We start from the raw sequence: 10425 nt of genomic DNA on the forward strand, positions 1-10425 counted from the left end.
GGATCATGCCCGAAAGATCAATTTTGTGAGATTTGCCAGATTATGGGACACCCGGTAAAGGAATGCCCTTTCAACTTGAAAACAAGAACACCGCAGCAAGTGTTCTTGACATAGGAGGCATCCCCGTTAGGAGGGAACGGGAACACCAGTACGGAAGGAGCCACATCAGGCGGATACAGAAACAACTGGCGCGGTCAAAACAACAACAACAATAACAATGGCAGCAACAACAATAATGGCGGAAAGAGTCGAATTTAGTACGATGCGAATGGTCGGCCAATTGTTCAATGCCGTGCATGCAATCTGTGGGGTCACTTCGCCCGAGAGTGCACAACGACGAACACTGAAGTTGCTATGCCGATGGTGTGGACCTGGCGATCATGATGATACTAAGTGCCCGAAGTCCGGAGTAAACTTGATTACTGTCGGGACGAACGAGGAAGAAGTTTTGGCAATCACTCGGAAGCAGGCAAAACTATACCCTGATCCAGTGGAAGAAAAGAAGAGACTGGAGGAAGCACGGGCAGAGATCCAGAAAGGCAACGCAGGCAGAAACGACACACCTGAAGGACCCGCCAAGTACCTTCTTCCGGAACTGTGCAAAACAGAACATTGTACGGCAAATATTGAAAGCTAAGATACCCGTCAGGATAAGTGATCTGTTGCTCACTATGCCTCAGCTCCGATCGGCACTCACAAACATCGTTCCCGCTGCTCAACTACCAGGAGAACATGGAAGGAAGCAGGAAAGTGGAGCAAGGGCAGCGGACAAAAAGAAGGAAAGTGGCGCAAGTGCAGAAGATCCGATGCTGTTAGCTCTTTCATCCGGACGCTATCCGGCAGTCGTTGAAATAGGAATTCTCGGGATTGTATTGACGGAAACAATTGTGTACAGAGGGTCCGGTGTCAATGTGTTGCTTGAAGACACTTGGAAAAAGTTGGGACAGCCGACATTATGGTCGCCTACATTCCAGCTGCTAACAGCCGATCAACATGGAATCAAGCCATTGGGAGTCCTGACAGCACAACCAGTGATGATTGGAACACAACCATTCTTGTTGGATTTCGTCGTGATCCCACCGAAGCGGAGAGGATATGATGCCATTCTGGGCCGGGGGTGGCTGATACAAGCCAAGGCGAAGCACGATTGGAAGAAAAATACTTTATCACTCGAAAGCAAAGGTCGCAAGTATGTCATTGATCTACACACTCAGATGGTTGGAGAAGAAGCTTTGTCGTCGGATTATGAAGAAGACAATAAGAGGAGGTAGAGTATGGAACCCGATCAGGAGGGAGTCCTACGATTGGAAGGAGATGACGATTTGGATTCAGTAAATGGTCTTTACCACTGGCAAATAGAGGATTACGAGCTCTTTCCGAGTTGTAATATGCTAAGGATCGACGAAGGTAAGAAAGAAGAAGGATATGAATGTCCGAAGGAACATAGAGAAGCCGAAGGAGGAAATGAATGTCCGAAAGAAAACAGAGAAGCCGAAGGAGGAAATGAATGTCCGAAGGAACATAGAGAAGCCGACGGAGGAAATGAATGTTTGAAGGAACATGGAGAAGCCGAAGGAGGAAATGAATGTTCGAAGCAAGATAGAGAAGCCGAAGAAGGAAACGCGGGCATGACTAAAGCTGAAGGACAGAACATACAGTACGAACCCAAAAGAAGGAAAGATTCTATTGTACGACTGCGCAGGAAGAAAGTATTACGTCGAACCACAAATATAGCAGAAAGGTACTGGCAGCAAGGAAGGCACACGATACAGTCTGCATAGGAAACAAAGCGGAAGGGTCTAATAAAAGTTGCAGCAGTATGGAGTGCACGTGTTATTGGCGGCCAGAAGGGGCAATTGATGGAGTCCATGCTACAGAGCTTCGGGAACAAACTGGGCTGTATGGAGATGACACAGAACAGGCGTAGCAGGTTTCAACTCGGACAATGGGTGTTGAAGTATGATGATCGGAATGAGATCAAACCGGGCAAGTTCAAAATTAAATGGGTCGGGCCGTACCAGATGCGGGAAGTAAGCAATAACGGAGCAATAAAACAGTGGATGCTAGACTGAAAGGAAGTATTTGATGTAGTGAAGAGGTGGAAGTTGAATGTTTGTCATGAAAGAAGTAACGCATCCCCGTGGATGAATAATTGAGAGAAGACTGTAAGTACTGTATATATGTAAATATTGTACATAATTGTTCCAGAAGTGAGATTTAAAAAAAAAAAATAATAAAAAAAAAAAAAAAGAAAAAAAAAAAAGAGTACTGTACGGTACCATACGTATTTCACAGTAAAGAAGAGCACCGTACGGATTTCTCAGAGGAGGGAATGTGCCGCCGTACAGTTTCTAGAGGAAAGAGTCCGTACTGTTTTTAAGGGACAAGTACCATACGGCTTCTTGAGGGAAGGTGAGTACCGTACGGTCCTTAACACCTGAAGGAAGGAGAAGATCGTACGGTCTTTTATATTCGAAGGAAGAAGAGTACTGTACGGTTTTCCAGATCTGAAGGATGGTGTACGGTTTTTGTACAATTTTCCAGACAATTTAATATTTGTAGTATGGTTTTTAAAGACAATGTACGAGTTTCATATTTGTAGTATGGTTTTTAAAGACAATGTACGGTTTCCATCTTGGAAGTTGATGTACGGTTCTGCTATGGTACGGCTTTTCCTTGCAGTGTACGGTTTTTTAAGAGTTGCATATTGTAACACTGTGACCACCGTACGGATTTTGATAACCTGAGAAGGTTAACGTACGAAATTTGGAGCCAAAATTTGTTAATTTCCATTGTATGGATTTTCAAGTCTTGGGAGGATATTGCAGTATGGCTTTTCTAGAAGATTGAAATAGTAAAGACGCCTTCAGAATTGTTTCATCAAAACTTGTGTGCGTGGCAGCTCCAGGAAGGAGGCATCCATATGCAATCAGCAGACAGTGTCAAGATTGAAGCCGTACGGATTTCATCACAGAAGGGTGACAAGAGGTTTTCTAAAAAAAAAATAAAAAATAAAAAAAATATGATAGAATCAAGTTGTTCAGAATGAGTGACAGATGATGCCAAAGGGAAGGGGACGCATCTGTGGTTGCCAGAAAGAGTGCAGAATCGGCAGATAATGACAGAAATGGTGTGTTCCGTGCATTTCTGTGTGGGTTGTGAAGTGCTAATTTGGTCTTGGCACTTAGGACCCCGTGGGGGCGCTGCCCCTCGACCCTGCCAGGGGCGTTGCCCCCTGGACCCCCAGTCGTCGTGGATATCAGTCGTGGGAGTCTGACCAGTTGAGCAGACTTAGAGCTGTTGCAGGCATGGAGTGTCTGTGTACCAGAGGCACTGAGAGTAGGTGTTGGCCGTAAGGCTGTCTTGGTGGATGCGTACAGAGCTCGGGAGGAGCTGATCATCCAGTTGGAGGCAGTGCAGCGACACTTGGTCCAATGTACTCCAAATTGGAAGGCAGAAAGCGGCACAGGTGGCTATCAGGGTCAGATGTCAGATTGGCTAAGCTGACAGTGTTGAAGACCAGTTAGTCAGTCAATGTATTTTGGTTGTTGATTTGTCTTAGAGATTTTGTAATAGTCGTCAGGAGACGACTTTTCTTTTTTGGGGGGGATGATGTCGTCGGTAGAAATTGTGTATCAGCCGACGGGTCCCTTTGGGAAGGAAATTGTGTATTAGCCGACGGGTCCCTTTGGGAAGGAAATTGTGTATCAGCCGATGGGTCCCTTCGGAAAAGTTTTTGTTATGTAGCAGACATAATGTATCTGGCCGACGGATACCTTCGAGAAGGTTCCTCGGAAAGTATTTATAACCCCTTCGAAAGCATTGTAATCAGGATATCAGAACCTAATGTAAAATCTTGGCATATGCGAATAATAATAAGGAGAGCTTTGCTGTTCGTGTTCGTATTCATTGTCTGTGTGCGTTTGTTAATTAACTTATGCGGTAAACAATTAGGACTACTAGGTCCACCTTGTTAGAGGTTTTACAAACATACAATGAAGTATGCACTCGATAAAGAGATTTGAAAAAAGACTGTTAAGTCTACCTTGTTAAAGGATTTGAACTAGTTCACCTGTTAGGATGAAGCAGTAGATCTCTGACTTACAATTGAATTGTTGATAGAGATTCCTTGAAGTACTGATCACCTTTATGTGATGAATATGTCTTTGCTGCTCTTTTATTGATATGGCCTTACAATACACTTGGTCTGCTGCTGGTTCACATTCGCATGCTTCTTTTTCACATTATTGTCACACTTGGATATGATACAATACATTACATATATATCAATCCAATTTACATAATTACAAAGTCGGCCATCATACGAGTTAACACCAATATTACAAAGTCAGCCCATACGTAGATATTCAGGTTCTGAAGACTGACTTCGTGAAGTTCTGATACACGACGTCCACTGTCATTACTCGGCATCGTCATGCACTCGGTAGAAGTAGAAGCTCGGTGCATACTAATCACTTCAATGTAGTCTTGAACTCGGTCTGCACCGGTGACTCGGTAGATATTGTGTAATTCGGTATAGACTGACTTATTGTTTACCATGACTGCACTCGGTAAACACTACTCTCCATACAGCTCAGTTAACACTGGCTTCGCTTTACATGAACTGCTAGCTCGGTAACCACTGAAATGCTCGGGTTGAACTGTTAGACTTCACACTGATTGAATTCACTTGGTAACCACTGGAATGCTCGGTAGGAACTGTAGTGCTCAGTGGCTACTGAAATGCATGGCAAACATTGTAGACTGTTCAATAAGCTTGGTAGCCATACAAAATTGTGATATTACTATCACACAGTTAAATCTTGATAGCAATATCACAATTTGACTTATTGTGGAAATTATCTCCTACTTAGCCATACAAAATCTGAATAAGTGTTGTCACTAATATCAAATTTGACTGAATGTCAACAGATCCTGCATCCCCTTATAATTTTGAATGGCAACCTGAAATACATCCTCTTTTCAATCTCATACTTGTATGCAACATTTGCCCAAAAATTTTCAAGATGCATTCTGTGTTGATATTTTCTGCTTGCTACCACACTGATTTTGTTGTAAGGATTGTAGTCTATCCTTGTTGTATGATATGTTAACTGGTAGAATTGCAATTCATCTGCTGACCATTCAACTGCTTGTATGCATGGACATATTTTTCCACCAACTTTATTGCTGTAGATGACAACTTTGTATGAAAGTCACTTTGCAGAGATTTGACAATGTGCACAGCAAAGGCTTCATTGCCTCTCATGAAGTTGACCCTGGTGTGGAGGTGCAACTAAAGATAACACTCGCGCTTTTAATTGATTTGCATCACTTCCTATTGGCCCCCTGTATCTCAATCCTTTGTATCTTGTCATTCTGACCGGCATATATGTAACATATGAGCTCACTTATATATCATTTATGGAGATGGGACCGGTGCTTCACCTCTGCGAGCATCACCTAGATCCACTGAGTGTTAAGTGCTCCACTCATTCTCATGAGAGATGGGTTCTCTGAACCACTACTCATGAAACATTGGTCAATGAGTTTGACTAGAAAAACTTACACAGTTGAATCCTGATAGCAAATCACAATTTGACTTCCTGTGGAAAATATCTCCTAATCTAAAAATTGATTGCTTGCTAACAATTCCTATGACTTGTATCCTTTATATGGAATACTTCTTTGTGATTAGTTGAACTCATATTTCCTTTGAAAGCTATAAGTTGATTCTTAGGTCAATACCCAACATATCTAATGCTTCCATATGATACACTTAATATTCTATGGTGACCTCCATTGATTGATCTCTCTACAGATTTTTTTGATAATCTTAGATGCTGCTTTTCTCCACTATTAGTCAACATCAGTTATATTCAATAGTTTTTCTTTTATCACATGGTGATTTATTAAATCCAATTTGATATTATTAGTATGAGATTGCTGGAACTATTAGTGTAGACATCTTGGTTGGCATCCTTATTGTGTTGCCTAAGGATCACTTATTTCTTCCTGAACTTTTTTTGTATATTGATTACTATGTATTTGCCGTGCCCCATCTTTTCCGCTATTCCTTGATGCCTGAGATGATCTGTTTTAACTTTTCTATTCCATCTTATACTGATTGTGTGTGGGGGTTGGACCTCTTCTCTCACCCGGGAGACACTTTTTCCATCCATGGCTTCAAGCATCGCTTGGAGGAAGGGTTTATTGTTTTTCTTTCAGCGCCTTCATTGAGAATCATATTTTTCTCTATTTTTTTCTGAGTCGAAGACATATGAATGAATGCCATTCGCATAGTACGTATTGATTATAATTTAAATATGATTGGTTAATATTATCAATACTATTGATTAATATTATTAATATTATATGGGTTGATAATACTGATTATATTAATATTATTGCCTGATGTTTATTGATTGATTATTATATTTATTAGCAATAATATTAGTATTATTGATTTATATTATATTTGATTAATTATAATTTATAATTAAATATTAAATTTTATATCTGGAAAGAGATATAACAGTATAGCAATATGTATGTACATATAAAAATCAGTCAGGCATTTATACATCTCTTCTCAGGAATTACTGTGTGCAGAACACATGTACAATTATGCCTATCTTGATGTGTCAGAGAACACTCATCTTTTCAGTTTTTCTGTTATATAACACATGGACCCTTGCAATTTAACATTTGTTTCCCGGTCTGTTCCTAGGGTTATAGTTGTGATACACAAATTTTTGAAACCGAAAGATGTAATGATAGTTCAGGTGTTCTAAGTTGGAGTGAACCTTAAGGAATACAAATTTGCAGCAAACTTGAAGACATATATTGAAGAATTTTGTGCTTAACCAGCTGCACTTGCAGTGTGACTGACACAGACCATACAGAATGTTCAACCTGTGTGGCCATTGATTCTGAGATGGTTCTAAAGCAAGTGGATACAGATATTTAGCCATTCTTCCAAAGCCTTAATTTTTTATTGATTATTGTAACTTGATGGGTCCTTAACTGAAGTACTTAATGGAAATTCTTAGTCTTTAAAGCATCTATATACTCAAATTCTTAAGCAATCATCCATATGGAGGCTGTGATTTAATAAGTTATAAACATATTTTTGTATCCTAGCTTTAATACTTTAAAGATGGAGTCCATATTACCTGGCTTAGTTCATATTGTTAGGGGGCAACCCAATGTGCTTAAAAATTAATAATGAGTTGTAATTTGTAATACAATCTACCATCCAACTCCACAAGAAGGTAAAGTTTTTATGAACGTGCATCTCAGTGGATGTTTATATTTTTTTTGCACAATTAGATTTTTTGGCTTAATCTATGTTATTTCCAAAGCTAGACATTATTACCTTTAACCTTCCTTGCGTTGTGGTTACTTAAAACTTTTCTTCTCAGGTATAACACAGGTAGCACACATTTTCTTTTTCCTTGGACTGGTTCCTTTCCAGTTAATTTGTACCCAAAAAACACAGAGCAATATTGTGTCTCTTCTGAAAACATGGGATCATTACCTTTGAAAGTCCCATTTGAACAGTTGGGTTGTTCAAAGCAAAGTGGTGGTGATGCTGCTGATCAATACCAATTATCACAGAATATCAACAATCAAGATAGGGGCTATTCTATAATTGGTCCTTCTGGTCAAGCTGCTCGCCCAAGCTCTGGGCCAATGAAAGATGAGACACCTGTGTCCTTGCCGATGGGTGTAGCTATGCCCATACCCTGTGGAATCATCTCCTTCGATGGTATTCCACCACCACATGACACTTCCTTGCATCCCATGTTCTATTCTTATCCGGGGGTTCCTATATGGGGCACAGATACAGTACTCAAAGCAGAGAGAGAGGATGCTTGTGATACTTATTACCATGAGCCACATTATGTTTCCCTTCCTGACCATTCTCATCATTACAGTAACCTTCATCACCACCACATTCAATACCATCACCACCACCACGATGAAGGGCATGAACATAAGAAACATGCAAGACAAGTTGAATGTGCTGTAGATAACTCAGCTACAACAGATCAGGATGGTTCATATATTATGCTCAGGAATACTTTGGATAGTAATTGTGGGGAGGGTGGAAGTTGCAATGGTCATGGAAGTAATGGTAATGCTGATAGAAGTGCATCTGCAAGCAACAACAATGGAATCAATGTGCCTACTGGAAAGAGCAGTGGTGCCGTAATTTCTGGAGCCAATGGGGCCAGTGGGACCAGCAATACATTGACAAGTACTACTGGCAGTGGAGTTGAAAATAATCGATCTGCTCACCGAGAGGCAGCATTGATGAAATTCTGGCAGAAGAGGAAAGAGAGATGCTTTGAAAAAAAGGTTTGAGTTAGAATCTTCCAAGTTGATGATTAACTTACTGAATACCAAAATATTTTTAATAATTCACATATCTGCTTTGCAGGTTCGATATCAAAGTAGAAAAATGTTTGCAGAACAACGGCCTCGAGTAAAAGGACAATTTGTCCGTCATCTGCCAATAAACAATTCTGACGCTGGTAAAGAAAAATGATAGACATACATGTAATCTACTTTCAGTCATTACAATCGGTGTGTCTTGCTAAAGAAAGCGTAAGATCAAGAATTTTGTTCATCATGAAGCTCTCCACAAATGAAATCGATGAGTTCACGATTGGATAGATGATGAGTTTTGGATAATACTGTCATAGGTTGTGGCGATTCTGTTCTCACACGTTAGGAGCATACCTTGAACAAAAGTTCTTCATAAATACTTCCTTAGTGGTCAGAAAGTATATTAATGTTTTATGTATCTAGTTCATAGGCATCAATGTGATGTTAGTGGCTGTATTATAAGTCTCAAAGTTCGTATTTAGAAGTCTGTAAATTATTTCCCATGTCTTGGATTGTAGTAGTTGTATTATAAGTTTCAAAGTTTGTATTTAGAACTATGTAAAATATTTGATTCCAAGCTTGCATATGTCAATGCAAACTAGATTTAAGTGATTTGCAAAAATGTAACTTGTGTATTGTTCTCGTACAATGGAAGATTAAAAGCGAATATGATGGTGTCCGTGTTCTTCTTGGATGTAGGTTATGATATAAACTGTAACAATTCATTTGTTCATATAAAAATCTATGAAATATGATACTTGTATCTGGGTTATTAGAGAATAACTGTATAGACATACAGTCAGTGCTACCCGTAGAATATGCTCTAATCAGACATTTAATTAAATCCATACACTCAGGGTATATTGTTAAAACACTAACTGCAACCATGATGACCAAAAGGGAAGTGCATCTATATCTTCTCATGAATGTGCAATTCATTGAAGATAAGATATATTTTTTTATAAATAAATGTGGACTATGAGAGAGGGCCCTCTAGTAGAGCAGCCAAACTTCGTGCCTTCTATGTTGAAGATTGTAGCTGTGAGATCTTTATCTCTGATTTTTTGAAATAGAGATATGACCATTACGGTCATCTTCATGCTTCAGCTGAAGAAGATATTTATGATGATATTCGAGATAATATTATATATAGAGACGTGTCATGTGAAGAGGCATGCATTTGGAAATATGAAGAGACTGGTATTTGGAAATATGAAGAGACTTGTGTTTGGAAATTGAAGATACTTTCGGATATGATATGAAGAATCTCTCAATTCTGTATATGTGATTGTGTTGTGATAATGTAGCATCAAGTGAAAGTATTGTACTTGAACACTTGTATTATCAATGAAAGATTTTTTTTTTTTTTGCGTGGCTGGGTTTTTCCCATCAAGTAGAATGGTTTTCTTAGGATAAACTTCTTAGCACCAAAGAGATGGTGATGTCTCACTCCCCATGTTTTGATCTTTCTGTTACATGATTTTGCAGGGTTTGAGATTTAATATTGCCCTCCTTTGAACTTTAGGATCCCTGTTTATTCTAAGCAATTAAGTTCCATTGCATATTCATCAAATGTCGAATGGAAATAAAATATTTTTTTAGAGTATCGATTCAAAAAATCTAAGTTAGCAGTGAGTAAAAGATTGGAGGTGATTAAATGATATGCGTAGCCAGTAGAGTTGTCTTTATCGTGCACTTCCTTTGTTTCCAAATTCTAGAAGTCATCTTAAGCATATATGCCGTTCTTTTTTGACATTTTTAAAAATCTGCTTATGTTCTTGTGACATTGGGTATGATGGTAGAAGTCTTCAGTTCTATTACTTCATGATTTTTTACTGCAATTTTTTGTAAATTTTGTTGTCTCTCAGATATTGTTTGATATCAATCTCTATCTGCTTCGTGGATTATAGACTAGTTAAAGCTGTTTTTAGAATCATATTTAGATTATCTTAGATTCAAGACATTATTTGACGTTTTTACACATGTTTATTGTATTATGTGTGCTTTGAGATTCTTTCTATTGTGTGTATA

General features: G+C 39.0%; 1 pseudogene across 1 annotated transcript in view; it reads left to right on the top strand.

Moving 5' to 3' along the window:
* LOC149531775 (two-component response regulator-like PRR73) overlaps positions 1 to 9061 on the top strand; it is a 48628-nt pseudogene extending 39567 nt beyond the window's left edge. The window contains exons 6-7 of the transcript XR_016358356.1: positions 7425 to 8364; positions 8447 to 9061. The product of XR_016358356.1 is annotated as a two-component response regulator-like PRR73 (transcript). The remainder of the gene's footprint in view (positions 1 to 7424; positions 8365 to 8446) is intronic.
* Positions 9062 to 10425: the final 1364 nt, after the last annotated feature.

The sequence above is a fragment of the Cupressus sempervirens genome, chromosome 11 (genome assembly GCF_028749045.1).
Source record: "Cupressus sempervirens isolate cs-2001-9-10 chromosome 11, ASM2874904v1, whole genome shotgun sequence".
Lineage (NCBI taxonomy): Eukaryota > Viridiplantae > Streptophyta > Pinopsida > Cupressales > Cupressaceae > Cupressus > Cupressus sempervirens.